A 22,666-nucleotide genomic window follows, 5' to 3' on the forward strand; every position below is an offset into this window, starting at 1 on the left:
TCATAAGTTGTCCCAGAAGACAGGTGAGACTGTGCAACAATTTGCTACTCACTTGCGGCAGGCTGCTAAAGACTGTGCTTTTGTGGGGAATGCAGATAATCAAATAAGAGCTGATATCCTGAGTAGGTGCACGTCAGCCTATGTGCAGAGGAAATTGCTAGAGGAAGGGCAAGGTCTAACGCTCGCCCGCACGTTACAATTGGCCTCACAATTTGAAAACGTTGAGGAGCAGATGTCAGCCATGTCATGTACAGAGAAGGCAGAGACAGATACTGTTCATCGTGTTACACAGAAAAGAGGGTATTATGTGAAAAGCTCGACAGAGAAACCAAAGGGAAATGGCGATAGGAACGAAAGGAAATGTTACAGATGTGGACACACAGACCACATGGGCAGAGATCCAAAATGCCCAGCATGCGGACAAACGTGTCATAAGTGCAAGGGAAAGGATCATTTCTCCAAAGTATGCCACACAAAGGGTACAAAGAAACACAGTGTGAACAATGTAGAGGAACAAAATGGCTTTGCATTTGCTGTTACTGGAAATACACTCAAACAGAAAGAGAGGCCTTAGCTCTTGTATGGGCTTGTGAGAGGCTGCATCCATATGTGTATGGCTGAAAATTCAACTTGGTAACTGACCATAAGCCATTACAAGTGATATATGGCCCACACTCTAAACCCTGTGCATGTATAGAGAGATGGGTACTTAGATTACAGCCGTACGATTTTAAGGTGATACACATTCCAGGCAAGCAAAACATTGCAGACCCACTGTCACGATTGCTGGGGGAGACAGCAAAACAGGAGAGACATTCTCCTGGCTCAGATGAATACGTGAGATTTGTAGCTGTGAGTGCGACACCAAAAGCACTCTTTACTAGAGAGGTGGAGGAAGCCTCTACTACTGACCCAGAGCTGATTGAGGTATGGAAGGCAATCACAAACGGACATTTTAAGAACTGTAAAGCTTATGCAGCAATTGCAAACGAGCTGTGCGTAGTGGGGTACCTAGTTCTTCGGGGAACGCGCATCGTGCTACCCACAGTGTTACACGCATGAGCCCTGGTGTTAGCACATGAAGGACACTTGGGAATAATTGGAACAAAGCAACATCTCAGAACCAAGGTTTGGTGGCCTGGCATGGACAAGGCAGCTGAAAAACACTGTAAAGTGTGCCACGGCTGTCAGATAGCAGCCAGACCCGACCCACCTGAACCGTTGAGACCAACACCATTACCGGAGGGCCCCTGGCAGGATGTAGCTATAGACTTACTGGGACCCTTGCCATCCAACCACTCCATTCTTGTGGTAGTTGATTATTATAGTCGCTACTATGAATACGACATCATGACCTCCACAACAACAGAGAAGGTTATTGATAGTTTAGAGTCAATCTTCAGCCGTCATGGTTTGCCAATCACCTGCAAATCTGATAATGGTCCCCAATTCAGATCTGAATTATTCAAAGGATACTGTGAAAACAACAGGATCAAACACCTGAAAATGACAGCAAAATGGGCTCAGGCTAACGGAGAAGTCGAGCGCCAGAATGCATCACTGATGAAGAGAATCAGAATTGCTCAGTCAGAAGGACTAGATTGGAAACGTGAACTTAGAAAATATGTGACTGTGTACAGGAGCATTGACCATGCCACGACAGGAAAGAGCCCGGCAGAGCTGCTCTTTAAACGGAAAATGAGAGGAAAGCTGCCAGACATCTGAGAGTCGCGCGCAGACATGGAAGTACATGACCGGGATGCAGAACAAAAAGGCAAGTCCAAACTGTATGCAGATGAACAGCAGAGAACACAATACTCAGAGGTGGAAGTTGGCGACACGGTGCTGGTATGGCAGGACAAAGTGGACAAGTTCACCACTCCTTTTAATGCCATACCCCACAAAGTTTTGAGTAAAACAGGGAGTCAAGTAGTAGTAGATTCTCCAGACGGAGCACGCTACTCGAGAAACACTACATTTGTGAAGAAATACAGAACAACTGGACCAAAGGAGACACTCCATGAGCAGGAGGAAACACAAGGGACTGAGGACAGTATAGTAGACCCTGACACACATACCACTGTGACACAGGCAATACCCACTGACACCAACATGTCAGACATACCCAATACAGCCAGATCTCAAAGGGTTAAAAGAAAACCCCAAAGACTGTCTGATTACGTCACAACATAAACTGTGCGAGAACTGCATGGGTGATGTTAAATGTTTAAACCTGGGAATTATTTAGTTGTGTAGTAAGACACAAGTTTGTAAAAAGTTTATAAGCCAAATAAGTTATGCAGTGTTATTGTAAGCAACTGTTTGTAAACTGCAAGTGTGTTTCCAAGGAAAAGGGGGATGTCGTGTATTGATTGCGAGTTTGACACCAGTCAATACGGTAATGTAACGTGCAAGTTTGACACCAGTAAATACGGTAATGTAATGTGCATTGCATTATGGGAATTACCCCAAAAACGGCAGTCAGCCATTTTACACAATAAAGAGAACATTGCAGTTAGAAGCCTGTGTGCCTGATTCTATTCTTTAATGCGTTCATACAACACTGCCCTAAATTATCCTTATGTGGGTCGGTGTCAAATTTTTTGTCTTAAAATACTCCTGTGCAATGTCTTGGGATGTTTTACTACATTAAAGGCACTATATAAATACAAGTTGTTGTTGTTGCTGAAAACAACATTTATCAAGTATGCTAAAAACCTTTATGTTTGTAGTACAATCACTTTAATAGAATCTGCTTTTTTTCTGTAGCCATGTGTTTGAAGCATCAATCTGTCGGATGTTCTGGGAGTTAAGCATCCTCTCCATCCATCACCCGTGCCGGTCTATTGAGTTTTTGCCTGATTTCAGTGATCTTTTTGCAGCCTGGAATGGGAGGGTAGAGGTGGATATCAAAGACATCCATTCCTGCCTTGTCCAAGGTAGCTTCTCCCCTCCCCTAGCTTCCTTCATACACTGTTAATTTTTTGGCATTTTTTTCATACATTCTGAATCTGGGGAGATGCAGTTCAGGAAAAGAATGACCTCGGCTGTACCTTGTGCATTGCTGCCATCCAGTGGTAAAACAATCATTGCGCTGCCAACAAATGAATCCTGTATGAAGAGATAGACAATAAACCATTATCATTAAATGTTCCAACATCAGTCTTTGCTAATCATAAATATGGATTTGTTCCATTCATTGTGTGAAAATTCAGAATAATTTGCTTTGCAGTTCAGGAGGCATTAATTTCCAAACCAGAGGCATTTTTACTACTCTGTTTTTGGTGTAATCCTATTGTTAAGAAAAAATAAACATTTTTGGGAGCCACTAAGGTGAGCTCCACTGAACAACGGGGATATTCAACTCCAAGCTGCAGGCTCCAAGCAGAGCAGAAGAGGCAAATTGCTTGCAAGCTGCAACCACTGAATCCCGATACAGAGGCTAATAATGTTAGACCTTCTCATGTACTTGTTATAAGTCTGTTGCTACAGAGCTCCCAACAGTATATCTGAGGGCATAGAATTTAAAAATATACAACTGATTACATACTCTTTAACTGATAAATATCCACTCCTACTTGTAAGATTTGCAAAATTTGAACATTGTCCTATAAGGGTCTATTGGCAGAAGAGGCCTTAATTTTAAAGACTGTTTTAAAAGAAGCTCAGAAAAAGGGGCATACAAAATGGCTGCCAGACCCCGTGACCAGCTTTTTGGGACACTTTAAAATGGTTCCTGCAGTCCCCAGACAGCCTTTGTGGATTCAGCCCACAGTAAGTTCTGCAAGGCCGTTTCGGAGAAAACGAAACCAGACAGAACCACATACATATGGATTGGATACAGATCCAGTCAGATCGGCCTGTAGATAAAGGCCATCTAGATGCTTACCCAGACAATGGAAAACAGTTTCATATTCATAGGGGGAACATCAAGAACCGTTTAAGACATCAGAAGGACATTAAAAACAATACAGGGTCATTCCAGACCAGAGATGGCCGTTACCGGCCATCCCAAAGTAGTTTAAAATATAATAACTACCCCGCTGTGCTACAAGCCTGCCAAAAGTTAAACAAAGACTAACCTTGATTTGGTGGGAGATAAAGGCTTCTTTTGAGAAGTATATCTGGGGACCCGGGGTAGCGATCGATATTCTGAGAAAGTTCGAAGGATTCGGAGGGGCTTCATCTTCTGCTTCAGCTGGGCTTCCACATCTTTACATCGCCAGCCATCGAAAAATGCAGCCCTGTTCGGTGCAGAGTTTGAGTGGAGATGACGGAGGATCGAGGTTCGAGATGGGAGGTCGAGTCAGCATCTAGCCCCGGGGTAACTGTTGGGAGATCATCGACCAACCTCGGGATGCTGACAAAGATAGGTCGAAACCTATATGAAAACGGTAAACCAACTGGGCTGTGCGACGAAACCCATGCGAAGATAGTAAGACAGTTGGTTTCTCCCTGCACCGACCTCCAGGCCTGCTGACATCCAGCCTGTCCGTGACCTTCACCTCGAGGAAGAAGAGAGAGTGTCACAGCCCGCAGCGCTGACCACGTGGAGACAGGACACCTGAAAGGATCAAAACGCAGACCTTTTTCAAAACTCTATACTTTCCAACTGGATTGGTGAGCATGTTTCTGGCCCCTCACAATCTGATCTAGATAGGCTTAGGGGGTGGGCATTTAAGGAATAATTTTAACAATGAGTTGTTGTCCCTCGATGTTCCGTGTGTTTCCCCATTTCGTGATGACTTTTGTAAAGAATAATATGCCTGTATATATCTTAGCCAGTACTGTATTATGATTTGTTTTTCCCTCCCATGTACCTTATTGGCTTGCAGTTTGATCTGTTCCTTTATGCAATAAAGTTTCATTTAGTTTTCATTAAACCTGGTCTATAGAGTTTTCTCTGCATTGTAGTTCCTGCCTCAAAGTCCAGTGTCTAGAACCTAAGGGGCGAGTGGGTCGAACCACTCATGGTTTTATTGTGCAAGAGAGAGGGAGGCCTCTGGAGAGAGAGAGACCTCTGCGATCTAAGAAAACCCCTTACAGAAAATGGCGACCGCAGCAGGACACTGGCAGCAGGATTGCAATGTATTAGACCCAGGTTTGAATGGACGAAATGTTATGGATGTGAGGATAGCGGATTATGTCTTTGGAAAGGTAAATCTCACTAAACAGTGGATTTCCGATCTCTTACGGGATGGGCGTCCGGCAGACGCAGCCATCAGGTGGACAGAGAGCAAAGAACATAAGAAGTCAGTCGAGAAGGCAGTGTTCTGATGTACTACAAAAGACAAGTCCAGATTTTGGACAGGTTCTTTGCAGCGCAGGCAGCCAGGATCAAAATCCAAGATACAGAGATAAAGGAAAAGGCCATGGGTGGGGAAAAGCTCATCACAGTGCTTCACGCGCTGAATCAGGAACGCCAAGCTGTAGCCAGCCAACATCAGGCTAGAATAGAATACCTAGAATGCCAGGTTACTGAGGCAAAGATTCATGAAACGACGATACGGGAGAAAAACGCCCGCCTCGCACAACAGCTAAGAGCGCAGGAGGAGAGAGTAGTAGAGGTTAAGGCAGCTTAAAAGCTGGCCCTCGAGCATGGGTTTGAGAGAGCAGACCATGGCCCCTGCCAAAAGACGATAGAAGACCTAAGAACGGCCTTGGTTAAGGCAAAAGGCATGGTATGCCTCGTAAGCCCAAAAGCAAGTCACTTAGACTTTTTGAAGGAATCCAAAAACCCGATTCCATGCGAAATAGCTGTGGCGCCAGCCACTGAGCCCTCAGCACCGCCGAGCTACAGTGAGGTTTGGCCCGAAGCAGGGGTGGTGGAAGAAAAGGAAGCCGAGGTGGAACAGCAGGAGGAACAACCCCTGGTAGTAAAGCCGGAGCCGGCACCAATGTGCCCCACTCGGCACCAGAGGTATGGTCCCAACACCGCCAATGGCGCAGATGGACACCACCTAAACCAAATCATGCTGCCCCACAGTGCCCAACAACTCAGGGCGATGGTGAGCCACCTCCCAAAACTCTCTGAGAAGTGAGATCCCTCAGTCCATTTCAGGGAGATAGAGGAGACAGCTGCCATCAATGATTGTGATGATCTTGAGCAGGCGAAGATGTTACTATTCTCCCTGGATAGCACAATCCTTCAGTGCCTCTCAGCAGGGAGCAAGAGGGGACAGAAAGGGTATGAGGAACTCAGGGATGAGGTCCTGGAAGTTCTGGGAGTGGGCGAAGGTAATCCGTTCCTCCGTGTGGAAGGGACTGTGCAGCTAGCTGGAGAACCCCCACGAGTTTTCGCAGAAAGGCTGTGACCAGTGTATCGGCGCAACTGTCCGGGCATGCCTGAACAGGCTGCAATGAACGATGTTCAGCGGGTTCATTGGCTCCGTTGTCTGGTTGCCAACAGCCTGCCGCAGATAAAGGCCCAAGCCAAATCTTGGTTTGGCCCCCAAGGTCCCGTTGTCACGGAGGAGACAGTGCTCCGAAAGCTCACCATTGCATACAAGAATTGTAGGAGTCAGGAGACACCTCCCTCGAAGGGAAAAGTGCATGAGGCGAAACCCGCAGCCCCAAGTAAAAAGGAGTGGCATCAGGAAGGGAATCACCCTACCCAAGCCAAGCTCAATTGCGACGGATGTGGGAGGAATGAACATTGGCGCAAGGACTGTAAAAATCCGTGGAAGGATAATAAGGGAAAATCTCCCGCAGCCCAAGCCCAAGCTCAGACCGCCGCCCCAGCACGAGTCCAGGTCCAAACCGCAGCCCCTGTCCCAGAAAAGGGAACCAGTGCAGCTATGGATCCCGCTGCAATAGAGTCAATTTTAGAGACAATGCGGTCTCTTATGATCTTGCAGGGGAGGGTAGCAGCCACCACCGGTCCTGTCGTTCTCACAAACCCGACCATTTCACCCCAATGACTAGAGCCAGCGCAGCCCGTTTACCTGTGTGCACTGCGATATGATGTATGGAGGCGACCCCTCGTGGAGATGGAGGTAGAGCAGGAAAAGGGAACCTATCTGTTGGATACGGGGGCATCGTGCACCGTAATTCGCACAGACAACTCTACCACCTCAGCTCTGTCCACCGGGGTCCCATATATTCTGTCGGGCTTCACAGGCAAAGAACAGGCTGGAACATTTTCCATCCCCCTCTCCATTTGTTTAGGACCACTCCATACCAAGTGGAAGTGTATACTGATGAAGTGGGAGGTGGGGGGTGTTGTGTCCGTGTATAATAAGACACAGACTGCAGGAGAACGGTACAACAGGTGTTTACTCAACGTGGCTCACACTGAACTGATCTGTACAGATTACTACTCAGTGCTATTTCCAGGTGTGGTCACTGCCGGTACTGCAGTTTACATGAGCTGTAAAACATAGTTCCCCCCTTAAAAGTATATACATTACAATTCCTCCCCTTTTAGATTAACAGTACCATAACACTCATTTAACAATTAAATATCAAACTAATTACAATTAACACTTTTAACATGCAACATTAGCTGAAAATAGTCTATTTATATATTCAGTCTTTGGGGAGGCTCCCTGATCCTTTCTGGATAGCGCCTTTCCAGAGTGTCTTACTCTTGGTGCGGAGGCGATTCTGGCCCCCTGTCGTCGGTTGGTTCATCAGCTTCCGATGCTACTGTTTCTGGGGTAGATGCGACCTGTACGTCGGGTTCATCACCAGGTACGTATGGGCGAGGCATGGGGTTGATTTGTTCCTGTGACTCTAGGATCTGGTCAGCATGGTGTCTCACGATGCTCTCCCCAACGTCCACTGTGTACATTAGTGGGTCCTGCCATGTGCATATCGTTCCTGGCTGCCATTTTTCTGTTCGGTAGTCGCGGGCCAAGACTGGTTGCCTTACGTTGAAGCTCCTTGTTGGCTTCTCATGGATGTGCTGGAATTGCGTACTCTCAACATCTATTCGTACGTTTGGTCTGAGCAAATCCAGGTGAGATCTTAACCTTCGGTTAAAGAACATTATGGCTGGGGCCTGGTTGGTGACTGCATGTGTTGCATTCCAGTAGGCAAACAGGAAATTGTCCGCCTTGTGCTGCAGCGGAATGTTGTCATTGTACATAACCTTTATTGCCTTCTTAAAGGTTTGTACGAACCTCTCAGCCAATCCATTTGTGGCTGGATGATACGGGGCGGATGTGTAATGCCTTACCCCATTCTTTTTCAAGAACCTTCGGAACTCTTCGGACACAAACTGTGGTCCGTTGTCGGAGCAAATCTGTTCTGGCAAGCCATTCCTGGCAAAAATGGTCCGTAGGACTGCAATAGTTTTCTCCGTGGTGGTGGAGGACATTTTGATGACCTCAGGCCATTTCGAGTGCGCATCCACGGCTATTAAAAACATTGAGTCCATGAATGGACCAGCAAAATCAATATGCACCCGTTGCCATGGAGATGAGGGCCACTCCCATGGGTGTAGAGGGGCCTGTGGTGGTGCATTTTGGACTTTCTGGCATCCTGAGCAGCTCTTGGTCGATTTGTTTATCGATTTGTTTATCGATTCCCGGCCACCACACATAAGCCCTGGCTAGGCTTTTCATTTTTACCCCTCCCAGATGACCCTCATGAAGCTCATTGAGCACTCTAGCCCTTAACTTGGGTGGAATTACCACTCGGGATCCACACATCAAGGTCCCCCGGCACACTGACAGCTGTTCTCTCCTTGTCGAGAATGCTGGCAACAGTGAGTCGCCATGTGCTGGCCATCCCTTCACCGTCAAATCATATACCCGAGACAGTGTCGGGTCATTTCGGGTTTCCTTTTCGATACAAGCGTCAGTTACCGGTAGGTATTCAACTATAGTCGAATGGAATATTTCGACAGGATCCACTGCTGGTGCTTCCTCCGCAGTAGGCAGTGGCAGGTGTGATAGCCAATCAGCATTTCCATGCTGTTTCATGCCCTTATATTCAATCTCATAGTGGTGCGCCCCTAGAAAAAGTGACCATCTTTGTAGTCGTTGCGCAGTCATCACCGGAACGCCCTTCTTCAGATTAAAAATGGAGACAAGAGGCTGGTGATCAGTCAGCAAGGTGAATTTCGGCCCGTGCAGATAGTGATTGAACTTTTTCACTCCCCACACTAGGCTGAGGGCCTCCCTGTCAATCTGGGCATAGTTACGCTCGGCTGAGGTTAGTGATCGTGACGCAAAGACTATTGGCCTCTCTGAGCCGTCCGAGAATTTGTGCGACAGCTCCGCTCCAATGCCGTAGGGTGACGCATCACAAGCCAACCGAATTGGTAATGCCGGGTTGTAATGGGCCAATACCTCTTTCGATCTGATTAGTGTTTTGCTCTTCTGGAAAGCTCATCTCCATTCATCACTCCACTTCCATGGCACCCCAGTTTGCAGTAGGGTGTTCAGTGGGTGTAGTATTGTAGACAAATTTGGCAAGAACTTATGGTTGTAGTTTACCAGCCCGAGGAACGACCTCAGTTGTGACACATTTTCCAGTGCTGGAGCCTTGATTACTGCCTCAATCTTCTCTGGGGACTTATGTAACCCCTCTTTATCAATAACGTGGCCACAATACGAGATCTGTTTTCTAAAAAACTCGCATTTGGGGCGGTTAGCTCGGAGCCCATATTCCTGCAATCTAGTGAGCACCTGCTCCAGGTTGGCAAGGTGATCACTGTCATTTTCGCCCGTGACCAGGATGTCATCCAAATAACACTGTGTCCCTGGGATCCCTTGCAGGACTTGTTCCATTGCCCTCTGCCAAATAGCCGGAGCTGATGCTACACCGAATACCAGCCGGTTGTATTGGTAGAGACCTTAATGGGTGTTGATTGTGAGGCATTTTTTTGATGCTTCTTCTACCTCCATTTGCAGATACGCCTGGGCCAGATCAATCTTAGTGAAGCGTTTCTCTCCAGATAGCGAGGCGAAAATATCTTCAATCCGCGGAAGTGGATATTGTACCGTGTGAAGGACCGGCTTCACTGTTACCTTAAAGTCCCCACAGATGCGAACATTCCTTGGTTCCCCAGGCGTGCTGCTCAACGACTTTTTCATCACAGGGACGATGGGTGTTGCCCACTCGCTCCAGTCTACCTTGGACAGTACTCCTGAACGTTCCAAACTCTCCAGCTCTGCTTCGACGGCTGGGCGGATCGCATAAGGTACCGGTCTGGCCTTAAAAAATGTTGGGCTTGCGTTTCCTTCAATTTTAATCGTCGCTGTCATGCCTTTTAGTGTTCCGAGTCCTTGCTGGAACACTTCTTTCGCGTCAGTTAGGATCTTTGACAGTCGCCCAGGTGTGACGTCGTCATCCTTTTTGTCAGCCACAGCCAGTGCCTGTATGGAATGCCAATCCAGTTGTATTTTCCAGATCCATTCACGTCCCAGTAATGGTGGTCCTCCATCTTGCAATACATACAGGTCTAGTTTTGGTGTTTCCTTACCGTTATATATAACGGTCACCCTTATTTTTCCTTTGGGGTAGACTTTTTACCCTGTGTACGTCTTCAGAATAATTTTTGTGTCTCTCAAGGGTATGTGTGAGAATAGCCGCTCGTGGTTCCGTCGGTTTATAACTGTTAGGGCTGATCCTGTGTCCAATTCCATCTTTACCTGGACTCCTGCTATCTTGAGAGTGACCCAAGTGGTTCGATAATCCTCCGTTGTGATCACATTATGTAGTTTCAGGCAACTCAGTTCCCTGCTTTCGGAGTCGTTATCACTCTTTTGTTCATCTGAACTATTCTCCGTCATCTTATGTATCTTCTTGTACTTTTCTTTGGTCGGTTTCTTATTGCTGGTTTTCTCTCCCGACCTGCAGACTCGTGCTATGTGTCCTACTTTTCCACACTGTCTGCACACTTTGTCTTTGAACCAGCAATCATTCTGGTTGTGTGTTCTTCTGCCGCAGCGATAGCACTTCTCTGTTCTATGGCATTTCGTTTGTGCTATATTCTTGCGGTCTCTGTTGTATCTCTGCAGCACCCAGTGCTGATGCTTCATATGATACCGCAATGCTGAAAGCCTTTTCCAGCGTAAGGTCCTTTTCAGATAAAAGCCGTTTCTGGGTTCCTTCACTTTGAAGCCCACACACAAACTTGTCCCTTAAGGTATCTGCCAGTCCCGCTCCAAACTGGCAGTGTTTCGATAGTTTGCACAGTTCTGTTAAATAATCAGCATTGCTTTCATCCTTATGCTGGTTCCGTTTGTGAAACTTGAATCTTTCTGCTATCAGCAGCGGTGTGGGGTTTAAATGTTCCTGTAGTATCGTTACTATGTCTTCAAAACTCTTTTCCATTGGCTTCGTTGAGGTTACTAGATTTTGTAATAAACCATACGTCTTTGCACCCATTAAATTTAACAATACCGACGCTTTCTTGTCATCTGACACCTCATTTGCCTTGCAGTATACCTCTATTCGTTCGACATATGTAGTCCAATCTTCGACTTCATTGTCAAATGCGATGATACTGCCACTCTTTGGCATTTTGGGTGTGGTTTAAAATGGCGCCTCCCAATGGCTTAAAATGGCGTCTCCCACGCTTTCCTTCTTCCCCCGCTGCTGCCAACGCTGCTCCCGGCAGTTCTCGTGGCAATGGCGGCGCCCTGTAGGTTTCGCGCGCTTCTCCTGCGCTGCTGCCAACGCCGCTCTCGGCGGTCCTCGTGGCAATGGCGGTGCCTTGCGGGTTTCTGTGCGTCTCTCTCACCCTCTCTTCGACGATGCTTGGCCCCTGAACACCGGCTGCTCCCTGAGTGCTCTGCCCTCTCTCTCTCTCCCCCGTCGACGCTGCTCGGCCCTTTGCTGTGCCGTTCAGTCGGGCTCTAGCCTGCCGCTGTCCAGGAAGGGTCTGCGCACTACCTGTTGCCAGCCCGTTTCGCTGGACCACCTCGACTGGAAAGCCAAGCCTGGCTCTCGACAGCCTCCCCCGCAATTCTCGAGTCTCTGCTGGATGACTGGGTGGTTGCCCGTGGTCGACGCCCAAGTCTCTGGCCTTGACCTCCAACCCACTGATCTCCAGGAACGAATCCCCAGGAGGTGATGCAGAGTTGCAGGTAGGTTCAAACTTGCCTTGTCGCCAATGTTGTGTCCGTGTATACTAAGACACAGACTGCAGGAGAACGGTACAACAGGTGTTTACTCAACGTGTCTCACACTGAACTGATCTGTACAGATTACTACTCAGTGCTATATACAGGTGTGGTCACTGCCGCTACTGCAGTATACATGAGCTGTAAAAGATAGTTCCCCCCTTAAAGGTATATACATTACAGGGGGTGGAAAAGGGATCCTTGGGTCCGATTTCTTAGCAGAACACGGGATCCTCGTGGATCTAAGAAATCATTGTCTCTGGGGAGCAGGTAAAGGTAAGAAGGGCGAGGTAGTCATCATCCCAGGGAAGGGAGAAAGGGGGACCCTGTGTACCGTGAAGCCAAAAGAGGGCTACGACCTCGAGCTCATGGTCGCCAGTGTCCCACAAGATCTGCAGGCATTCATGTCAGACCACCTGACTACGTTTGCCACTCACAAACACGATTGCGGGAGGGTCACCGGGTTTGAGGTCAGAGTTGACGGGGACCCCATGGCCCGACCCCAAAACCAGTACAACTTCCCCAGGGAAGCGGAGCCCGACATGGAGACAGCAATGTCTTCACTGGTGCAGCAGGGCGTGTGGAGACCGATAGTCACCCATATAAACTCTCCTTTGTGGCCGGTGAAGAAGCCGGACAATTCTTGGAGAGCCACGGTGGACTACAGAGTCCTCAGTAGTAACATCACAGCCTGCGCGCCAATGGTAGCAGCAGTTGCCGACCTGATAGGGAGTATTCCAGCATCCGCGACCACGTTCACGGTGCTGGATATTTCCAATGGGTTTTGGTCCATCCCTTTAAGGAGGGAGGATCAGTGCAAGTTTGCCTTTACTTTTAAAGGGCAACAGTACACCTGGAACTGCTTGCCACAGGGTTTCCACAACAGCCCCAGCATTTTCCATCAATCTATGGCAGGGAGCTTAAAAGAGTTCAGCCAGCCCAATCAGCTAGTGCAGTATGTGGACGACCTGCTCCTGTTCACAGATTCCAGAGAGGAGCACGGCCCACTATTGGCCGAGCTATTGGAGCTGTTAGGCAGAAAGGGTTTCAAGGTAAACCCAAAGAAAGCACGGATCGGCCAGCAGGAGGTAAAATTCCTGGGTCTGACCTTCCGCGCTGGAGAGAGAGCCATAGACAAGGCTAGACGGGAATCGGTGCAAGGTCTACCGATCCCCACCACCGTAACGGGTGTGAGGTCCTTTCTTGGACTGACCGGCACTGCAGGGCCTTCATTGAGGATTATGCAGCCACAGCGGCCCCGCTGCTCCGACTCCTACACAAGGGAGTGGAGTGGTCCTGGGATGAGGGTTGCCAGGCAGCATTTGAAAAACTCAAGGGGGACTTGCAGACCGCGCCAGCTCTGGGGGCCATAGATGGGGGGGAGGAGTTCTTCCTGGAGGTAGCGGCTAGCAGGGATAGCTTGAGCACTGTACTGCTTCAAGAGCAACACGGCAAGCTACGGCCGGTGGTTTACTCCTCCAGAGTGCTCACAGATGTGGAAAGTGTTTTTCCAATTGCGAGCGGCATCTTTTGGCCATGCATTGGGCTGTGAAAAGGTCTCTGATCTTCACAGGCACCTCTCCCATCACTCTCCTCACCCATCACACACCCACCCGGATGCTTCTGGATGGAAGGATTAAGGATGGGACCGTAAGCGGTGCCCGCATTGCATGATGGACCCTCCTCCTTTCACAGATGGATCTGAAGGTGAAGGGTCTCTGCAAGCCCAAGCTCGTGGCCAACATGGTATATCCCGGAACAGCCAATCGGTGTTCTGTAGAAGGAGTATGGGAAGTGAACGTAGGTTTACGGGCCGGGATACATCCCACGGGCCGCGAGATCTACGTAGACGGTTCCAGCACGGTATCTGCTGGCGAACGACTCACAGGGTGTGGAGTTTATGACCCCGTGGCAGACATTGTCCTGGCGATTAAGCTCCCCAGCACTATGAGCGCCCAGCAGTCTGAACTGTCCACGGTAGTGTACGTCGTTACACACCCCGAGATCTTCCCCACCCCATACACGATTTGTTCGGACAGTATGTTCACATGCAATTCATGTACAGAATACCTGGTCATCTGGTCCCGCCGCGGGTATACCTCTGCGGACGGGTGACCCTTGACCGTAAAGCCCCTGTTAGAAAAGATCCTGGCCGCAGTGGGGGAGGAAGGGGAAGTCTTTATCCACAAGGTGAAGGCCCATTCCTCCACGGAACCTCGCAACCAGGGTAACCAGCAAGAGGATACACTAGCCAGGGAAGGTGCCCGCACCGGCATTTTCTGGGATCCCTATGGGTCCAAACCCGTGGCAGTAATCCAAGGCAGGGATGGGACTCAGGGGACCACAGGGGTAACACTGCCCCCAGACCTCAAGACCGTCCAAACCCTAGATCCCGCCCTAAAAACAGTCCTCAAGGCCATCACTGAGGGCAAGGAAGTAGAAGGTCCATACGGTACAGCAGCCCTCTCCATCAAGGAAGGCATGCTGTTCTGAGGGGAACAGTGGGTTGTGCCGCAGCAGCACCGGAGGGAATTCCTTCAACTGGCCCATGAGGGTCCAGGAACGGGACACCCCGGGCCTGAGGTCACCTGGCAACGGGTGGAACAGGCGGGATGGTGGCCGAGACTTCGGGACGATGTCCGAGAGTTCTGTGCTAATTGTCTTGTGTGCCCTGCAAACAACCCAGACCCCCAGAAAAGGAAGGTGCCCATGGGACACATCAGGAGAGTAGAGGGACCATGGCAGTCGATACAGGTCGACTACATCGGGCCCCTGCCCACCACCCAGGGAGGCTATAACTATTGCCTTGTCCTGGTGGATGTGTTCACCAAATGGGTAGAAGCCTTCCCTTGCAAAACAGCCACATCACTTAGTATTGCCAGGCTCTTTGTCTGGGAAGTGTTCTCGCGGTGAGGACTACCACGATTCGTGGAGTCCGATCAAGGGGGTCATTTCACTGGCCAAGTGATGCAGAACACCCTCATGCTCTTAGGCATTGAAGGGAAGTGGCACGTGGCCCACAATCCGCAGTCATCTGGGATTGTGGAGCGCATGAACCGCACCCTCAAAGAAAAACTGAGGAAAGAGACGATGGACTCGCCCCAGAAATGGGCGGAGGTCCTGCCTTTAGTCCTCATGGGGATCAGGGCTAGCCAGTCTAAAAGTACGGGGTACTCCCCGCACGAATTGATGACTGGGAGAATCATGCGAATCCCCACCCATGTACTAGCCCCGGTGCTCACTGAGGGTCAGCTCCGAGAGGTAAATCAGGACAAGTTTGCCCGGACCCTTTTGGAGCGCCTGAAACAGGTTTATGGGCAAGTGGCTGGGAACATGGGAAAGCAGCGTCAGGGCAACCGACTGCTGCTCGAAACCCTTAAAACACAGGAGTGGGAAGTTGGAGATCAGGTCATGGTGAGAAACTATGCCCGAGTGGGGAGTTTAGAGCCACTGTACATGGGGCCCTACAGTATTGTGGATAAAGCCAGCCCCATGGTTTACGCAGTGAAGTTGACCCGACGCACTAAATGGTTTCACATCAATCAGTGCAAACTGTTTAAGCCGGGTGCAAAAGAGCCAACAACTGAAGCCAGGTCTGAGGGTAAAAATCCTCAGCCTGAGGCACACGATGAGTCGCAGACCACACAGGCTGGAACCGCAGCCTGCTTGAGGGGAGAAGCTATCCCGCCCACCTGGGAGGTTTCCCCATTGGCCTGAGACTCGGACGGGGAAGAGCCCGAAGACCAGGGCCCTCCCCCTGATCCGAACGCCATCAGGGGGGAGCCCGAACAGCTAGGCCCCGCCCCGACATGATTCTGGAGGAGGTGGAGTCGGAGGACGGAGGTCCCGCCCTCGGCTCAAGCTTGGGGGAGGTAGAACTTGGGGGCAGAGATTCTCCACCTGTCGGGACAGGCAGGGAGAAGTCGTCTGCCACAGACCCAAATCCCAAAGGGGCGGAGCCTGAGGGAAGGGAGCCAAAGCCGGCAGTCATGGTGGAGCCACGGGCTGTGAGAGCTAAAGTCCCAACCACAGGTCCACTCGCTAAGGGAGCCTCGCCCAAGACACCCCTTCGCAGGTCGTCTCGGACGCCTCAGCCAAGGAAATCCTGGCCAGATTTCCCCTACGTCAGCAGACACCGACTTGGGATACCCCTGGAAAAATGCAGTCCCCAATTGGCAGCAAAAGGCTGCGGGGGACCCAAGCTACAGGTCAGTGCAGCCCCGCCACAGGGAGCGGTGAGCTGCAGTCCAAACAGGGATTAGGCAAGCCGCCCGGGGACGGGCGGCGCTGTACATAAGTTTAAAGTTTAAGTTTAAGTTTAAGGTGTGTAATTTTAAGGTGATAGTATGTATAAGTAGTAGTTTGGAATCTGCCCAGCATGTGTGTTTGTTTAGGATCGGGGTCGAAAGACCCGATCATGCCTTCACCTAGGCCAGAATCTCTCGGGAGCCTGGATGTATCGTTTAATCTGTTGCAGGAACAAAAGGTACCATGGAAAAGATTCTCATCGCGCTCGCGGTGATCGGGTGTAGCTGGGCGTATCGGGGTTACACCAAGGATTCCATAGTGTATGGATGTTCCGGGGACACAGCCCCCATCGCGACGGATGGGTCGGGCGCGCGTGACGTTGAGGAGACAGCCACCTACTTCCACGAAGGGAGGTGGCCAGGATGGCTGGGGTCGAACTCTGCGGAATACTCCAGCCAGTCGGGATTCGCATACAGAGAGACTTCTCCAATGTGTCCCAGGGTGAGGATCATCGCACCCAGAGTCAGCGTTACCGTCGGGAAGAAGATTTGTTTGGTCGGCACGGGACATGTTCCTTTGGACCGATGGTGGTGGCTGCGGAAGCTGAACAAGACCATGAAGAACTCCACGGTCGAGTGGGAGAGACAGGGTAACAATACCCATCGGACTATTACGGGGACTCATGGGGCGTTGAGTGTCTGTTGGGACAAATGGTGGAAACCAGATGAGGGAATTTACATCTGTATGTGGGGTTCAGAACGCGTCTGCCCCACAGGCGTCTCCATCTTTTTCCAAAGACAGTGGCAGGATGCTGGGAAAGGAATGAGGTGGGACGTCAGCACACGGGCGTGCGGAGTCCCATACTCTCAGATCCCGGTGAATGCCACTGAGCTCATCACCCGCCCCCGTAAGACCCTGCCCACGATTCCGGTAGCCAAAGCCCGCAAGGACGGGTGCCCCACCACCACCAAGGGACCCGGGAACGGATTGGTATTAGTGCCCACAGGACAGGTGCTGTACCAAGGGGTGCACTACGTGATGGCCTCGGTGAGGTTAAACCTCACCGAGGTGCGATTGCCAGAGTGGTGCCCCAAGGAAACGGAGCAATTGTACCAGGTCCTGTTAACAAACATGTTCAGACAGTTTTACGAGTTCGACTTTGCCGATGTCGACAGAGCCGGACTGTATACCACACCACATGAGGTCTTGGACAGGGTAGGGAGTAAAAGAAGGGGTACAGTAAATGATATTTTTACAGCCTTTAACACAGGGACTTCCGTCATCAACACTCTGGATGACGTGGAGCTGCAGACTCAGATTAATGATTTAAAAGGGCGGTTAAGAAAGATACTGACAAACGAGAATAAGGTCGTGGGTTCTGAGTTACATGAGGACCAGGCCATGACACTACACTTGAAAGAAATTATAGCTGAGCTGGAGAAACACACGAAAATGGTGAATGCTCTCATCAGGGAGGATTGGAATGCGTCAGATCAGGCTGCGCAGAATGAAGCGTGCGTGCTGTATGGGGCGTGGTTACTGGGCGAGGGCCGCAGTAATCTGGAGGATGTAAAACAAGGTTTGGTCCCCTCCTGGATCAGCAATAAGCACCTTGCAGCCCTCCACCCTTTTGAGAACGCATTAAGTCCATGCCAGCTCAGACTAGCTTCAGAGGCCTACCCAGTCCCAGTGGACTGTGGGAGGTCTAATCACACCATCATGGGTATAGTGGTAAGAATGCCAGTTATGGGAAAGACAGCTAAACCCACCCCGGTATACAGGGTGGAGAACGTTGGAGTCATTCAAGGCGGTGCACACATTCGCTATACAGCGGTCCCACCGATCGTCATTCGATGGGAGCATGCAATGACGGGTACCGACCACTCGAGGTGCCGGAGCCGGGGAGCACACATCATCCTGTGTCCCCAGCACTTGAATGCCTATTCGAAACCACAGTGCGGGTTCAGAACTGCTGGCGCGAAGCCTATAAATTGCACCATGGAGGCAATGGCACAAGGCCATGTGCCCCGCAGGTGGCATATATAGGAGGTGGAACATACTGTGTCACCACTGCAGTGCCCCACTACCAACATGGACAGCACGGCTGGTGTCCGGTCAGTGACAGCAATTTCTGCTTCAAACCCAAGGCAGAAGTTCAAGTGGCCCAAGAGCAAATTATCCCCATTCCTGAACCTTCCACTGTTCACATCACTGAAAATTTCACCGATCTGCAACGATTCATTGCACATTTTGGGTATATCATTCCCCCTCTCCCTGAACACCTCATCAAGATACTAAAAGCCATTGCCGTTTTACAGAAACATTTTTACAAGCTGGAGCAGAAGACGTTAGAAATAGGGTCAGACGTATTGGATATAGTGACCCCACAGTGGTGGGACCTGTTCACTAATATAGAAGTCCCTTCTTGGATTAGGATAGCCTCCCACATCCTTGCAGTGTGTCAGGTTTTTATTGTGATTTATTTACTGTTTGTACGTTGTAAGAGGGAAAAGTGTGTCCAGAAGTATGAGAACAGAGGAGAATGGAGAGAGCATTATGTGCGGGTAGAAGAGGAGACACCCGTTTAGTTTTGCTGCTATGTGTAAAGTTAAAGTTTCCCTCCCCCCTCTATTTTTGACTGTATTATGATGATTCTGTGTGTATTTTTCTTTCCTAATGGTATTTTTATTGAAGTTTATTGATATGTGTTGCTATTAATAAAAGAGAATATATATGAACCAGGTGGTGTAGGGGTATTAGGCCCCCCTCCACGCCTGGAAATGTGTGTGTCAGATTTTAATTCCAAAGTATTGCCATCTATAGATGCTTAATGTACACTGTGGGTTCTCTGAAATGGGAAATGCATGTGTCGTGGGGTCATGGATAGGTAAATACAGGGGATGGTTTGATTATGGAGAGTCAGAAAATTTTGCTCACCCAGAATTATGATACTTCAAGCAAGTTATAGTATCATCAGGGGAGACTGTAAGATTCGCAAAATTTGAACATTGTCCTATAAGGGTCTATTGGCAGAAGAGGCCTTAATTTTAAAGACTGTTTTAAAAGAAGCCCAGAAAAAGGGGCATACAAAATGGCCACCAGACCCCGTGACCAGCTTTTTGGGACACTTTAAAATGGTTCCTGCAGTCCCCAGACAGCCTTTGTGGATTCAGCCCACAGTAAGTTCTGCAAGGCCGTTTCGGAGAAAACGGAAACAGACAGAACCACATACATATGGATTGGATGCAGATAAAGTCAGATCGGCCTACAGATAAAGGCCATCTAGATGTTTACCCAGACAAAGGAAAACAGTTTCATATTCATAGGGGGAACATCAAGAACCGTTTAAGGCATCAGAAGGACATTAAAAACAATACAGGGTCATTCCAGACCAGAGGTGGCCATTACCGGCCATCCCAAAGTAGTTTAAAACAAAATGGCCTAGAAATTTGGTTGGTTGTACCAGCGATTAGCGCCTAAAGAGCTGAGATTTGGGGCATTACCCAATTTTCGGACGTGTGCAGTGATCCTAGTGCATCCTGCCATATTGAGCAGCCTGTTAGCGCCGGCGCTAAGACTTTGCGCCCGCTCGCGGGCGCAGCCAGATAATGACGTCATTTCATTGTGCAACGCCTTTTTGGCGCCCCGTACCGGAAATTCAGTGGTGCCCCCCTCCGTTCCACCTGGCGCTATTAGTGACAGTTGGATGGAACGTTACCAGGTCCTTCTCGGGCTCGGGGGGCGCTCTTTAAAGGGGACAGCACTAGTATAAAAGCGGCAGCCATTTGGCCTGGCCATACTGCTCGCTGCTGGAGAGAGTTGCAGACCTTCATTTACACAGACTTGTTCTTATTGAGCCAGAGGAGCCTTGGGACCTTCAGCCCTGTCCAGAACAGTTGGATCCAGAAACCTGACTGCGTCTTACTCGTCGGCCAGAATAGTGGGAGCTGCTTTGGAGGGGAACGTCATCCTGGCTGAACAACTGGCAAGGGCACAGAGATGGAGGGAGAGAGGGCCGGGATTGGCCAGAAGGAGGAGGCCAATGGACGTCGCCAAATCCGACCATACGCTGCCAGGATTTTCAGGCAGCAGGTCTCCTACCTTACCATGTCGGAGGAGCAGTGTCTGCGAAGGCTCAGATTTGGTAAGGATGTTGTCACTGAGCTGTGCCACCTGCTTGCTGAGGATCTGCAGCCACGGATACGGTGCAGGACCTCTCTGTCGGTGGCCGTGAAAGTCACTGTTGCGCTCAACTTTTACGCCAGCGGATCGTTTCAGGCAGCAGCTGGGGACATATCAAATATCTCTCAATTTGCGGTGCATTGCTGCATCCGGCAAGTGACAGCTGCCCTCTACAAAAGGAGGTGAGATTTAATCACCTTCCCTGTGACCCTGGAGAAGCAGGGGGAGCGTGCACAGGGCTTCGTGGCTATTGCGGACTTCCCCATGGTGCAGGGGGCCATTGATTGCACACACGTGGCTTTGCGGGCGCCATTACAGAATCCCTTAATGTGGAGCTGGTCTGTGAGCACCTGCAGATGATCATGGCAGTGAACACACAATTCCCTGGCAGCAGCCATGACGCGTTCATCCTGTGGCAGACCTCAGTGGCTGACCTTTTTGAGGCCCCGGCTCACCCACAAGGCTGGCTTCTGGGCGACAAGGGCTATCCTCTCTGCCCATGGCTCATGACCCCGCTCCGTTTGCCCAGCACCCCGGCAGAAGAGCATTACAATAACAGCCATCAGGCCACCAGGAACATTGTGGAGCACACAATTGATGTGCTGAAGCAGCGTTTCCGTTGTCTAGACCATTCGGGGGGTGCCCTACAGTACTCGCTGGAGCATGTGGCGCGCATCGTTGTTGTCTGCTGCATGCTCCACAACCTGGCCATTCGACGCACCCAGCCAATGCCAGCCGACCCTCAAGGTCCAGCAGAGCAGGCGGACGAGGAGGAGGAGGAGGAGGAGGAGGAGGAGGAGCATGCGGGCGAGGAGGATCAGGAGGAGGAGGAGGAGGAGGAAGATGGGAGGGCTCCAGAAACTGGAAGGGCCATTCGTCAGAGGCTCATAAGGACTCAGTTCTAGGCCCCTCGGACGGAATGGTGGCTGTGAAACGAACAGCGCCCTCCGGTTCGCTGTAAGCCTATGAAGGCCTCGATGATTGTAAATAGTGTACAGCTCGATTGTAAATAAAAAGTTTTCTTTATTTTCAAACAAGTGCTTCCTTCCAGCATGACAACGTAATGGTAACAGAAATCATAACTAACAAACTAACAGATAACTGTCTGGCAACCCGGCGAAACTAACCAAACCATAACAAACAAATACAGCAGGTGTGGACGGCCTTAAATCCGGAAAAAGAGACGTCTTAGCACCTCCCTCTACTGATGACCCCTTGATGGAGACCGACTCCTCTTACGAGGTCGGCCCCTTCCCTCCCTGCATCTCCTCCGTAATTGGACCCCAGTGGCTGCGTCAAGGCTGGGGGACGCCTGCTGAGTGTCTGGAAGCGCTGAAGCCCCTGAGGGACGGCCTGGTCGCCCTCTGGGCTTGGAGGTCCCGCAAGCAGGCTGCTCCAACTGGGCATGTCTGCTAGCAGTCTGCCGCGCAGGTTGTGGCAGCTGCTCTGCTGACGTGCCAGCGGTGGCATCAGGACTGCTCACATGCAGAGAGATGAGACCTGCACCGTGGTCGGCCGAAACACTAGCACTCTGATGGGGCCGCACAGGATCATACGCCACAATCGACTGCTCCACAGATTCATGGCCTGCTGTGGTGCTGCAAGGGCCTGGGGTGATCCTGCCTGATGCAGCTAGGGTGGCAGCAGAGAGTATTCGCATGGCCTCAATTTGCGTGTGGACGAGGCCAGCAAGTGACTGCGTGGCAGCAGTGAGGACCTGCGTGGCAGGCGCCAGTGCTTCGGATAAGCCATGGACAGTCCTTTCCATTGCTTCGGACAAGGCCGGAACACTCCTTTCCACTGCCTCGGACAAGGCATGCACAGACCTTTCCACTGCCTCGGACAAGCCCTGGACAGACCTTTCCACTGCATCGGACAAGCCCTGGACAGACCTTTCCATTGCTGGGCCGAAGCCCTGGACAGACCTTTCCATTACTGGGCCGAAGCCCTGGTCAGTCCTTTCCATTGTTGCCCCAAAGTCCAGCACACTCTTTGCCAGTGTGTCGATCGACTCAGGCATCCTCCCCACTGCAGCCATCAGCTCAGTGTGCCTGAGCCGGGCCTGGGCGCTCATCTCGGCAAGGCTACGCACCTCCTCTGCAGTCTGTGCAGCAGTCATGGTGGCCTGCCTCGCTCTCCGGGGAGACGGCCCCCGAGCG

Source organism: Somniosus microcephalus, chromosome 1 (assembly GCF_052327205.1).
Source record: "Somniosus microcephalus isolate GS21.2 chromosome 1, FLI_Smic_1.0, whole genome shotgun sequence".
In the NCBI taxonomy this organism is placed as follows: Eukaryota; Metazoa; Chordata; class Chondrichthyes; order Squaliformes; family Somniosidae; genus Somniosus; species Somniosus microcephalus.